The following is a 1,948-nucleotide window of genomic DNA, read 5'->3' as shown; positions in this document are numbered from 1 at the left end:
AATGGCCAATCACAACAAAAATGTATTTTCTTAACAAATGCTTCGTTACTCCTATTAAAAATCACAAACATTAAACCGTGATCGTAATGGAATATGACAAGTATAAATCACAACAAAAAACAGAATCTCAGACTTGCTTAATCTCAAATAGCCTTGGGGCGAACGTCTGCGACTAGGACAAAAGAAATTCTAAGTGCATGATTCAAGTTAGCAGTCAATCTAAAGAATTCAGATTCATTGTACCATAACTACACGGCAAGGCTATTTTGTAAAGCATGGTGACTCACGCAATGATCTGCTCGAATTATTAACCGCGGGTTCAATTTCGTACGTGTTTTTATCTCGCTTTTTTGGGAGTGTAATGATAATTATCATCCACCACTGTCTCGGTACAGGGCTTTATATTAATTGGAGCACCAATTTGACACGTCAAAAAGTGTCGTAAAAACTATGTTCCCATAATTTGCGTTTGTAGATGCCAGTTGTTAATCAGCTACTGTGTTTGGCTATAAAAAATGATATGAACATGCATGCGGAAATATTGATATAAGGCGAGGCTTCTGCGAAAAAATATTTGGATCATAATTTATATTCTAACTAATTTTATTTATACCAATTATAATTTAGATTTAATGCCTCATTACATTACCTTTAATTTAATTTAATATTTGGGTATAGTATATTAATTTGTAGTGAACCAGGATACAGGCTTTCATCCCATAACACTAAATGTGGGTCAGATCTTCGGTACTTCATGCGATTAAACACGATCACCTCTATTACTCTATTACGTTCTAATCTCTACTTCAAAACATTATTAACAATCTATGAATTTCTTTGTTAACAAAAACCCGTTGCGATAGAAAGAATGTTTTTGTTGACTTTGAAGGTTACAATGCACACAATATAATGTCAAACATATTGAATAGTGCAACTGGTATGACCTGTATTGAATCTCTCCGCTAAGTAACATATTCATCGTTTTCGGTTTGCTCATGTAATATGAAACGAAGGCCTCATACAAATATCTTTAGATCTTCAATATAATTTTGTTTCACATTTATCAGCGCAAGTCTATTTAATTCGCATAATTTAGTTTGAATTTTTTAATTACCGCCGGTCTTGACATCCTGTTTTTAACATATCAAATAAAAGTAACCGTAAACGAACTATCGCCTTTCATCACTAAGATTAATACATAGATTATATTTCCGTCCTATTCACGGGCCTCACGACCTCGGAGATCGAATGCCGTGACGAAAGGACGAGGGGAGCAAAAATTCTAAAAATGCTAGACAATACGAGTGTATACGAATGAATAGATCTTGACACAGACACACTTGTATGGGAGAAATAGGTGAACTTTTGTTTGACGATATTATTGTGGCTGTTGTCACGGTCAATGGAACAGAGGCGTCATAAAAAGTTGAATGTGTGAATGACTGTGGTAAAGGGTTTGTGTGGAGAATTATTTTATGATTATCGACACTGAGTGGTTTTCTCATAGACACAATAAGGGGACATTTTTCCTTTAAAAAGAATCGTCTCATCAACGTGGATTGACTAAAATTATATCTGTAGGGCGATATTTACATATAGTAAAGTGTTTGGCATGGAGTGTTTCCATACAATTTATGCCAATACAAATTAGATGTAAATAAAATTCGACGGACCCTAAGTAATATTGATCAAATGTAAAGTATGTGTGACGCAAATAGTATACAATGCTGGGCACGAGGATCAAATAAAATTAAAGATTTATTAATGTTGTAAATTTAAAGGCCGAACAATGGAGGAGTAATTTGCAATTTAGAGAGGAAATGCAGTATGCATTTCTGGCTTCGTGCCACACTGATGAGATCCTATTACTAAATATAGATAAGTAATCTAATAGCTCCAAGTATGATAGGTACATCAAGGATTTATACATCACAATGAGTTATGAAAC

Source organism: Manduca sexta, chromosome 19 (genome assembly GCF_014839805.1).
Source record: "Manduca sexta isolate Smith_Timp_Sample1 chromosome 19, JHU_Msex_v1.0, whole genome shotgun sequence".
In the NCBI taxonomy this organism is placed as follows: domain Eukaryota; kingdom Metazoa; phylum Arthropoda; class Insecta; order Lepidoptera; family Sphingidae; genus Manduca; species Manduca sexta.
Note: the sequence above shows the minus strand (reverse complement) of the source record.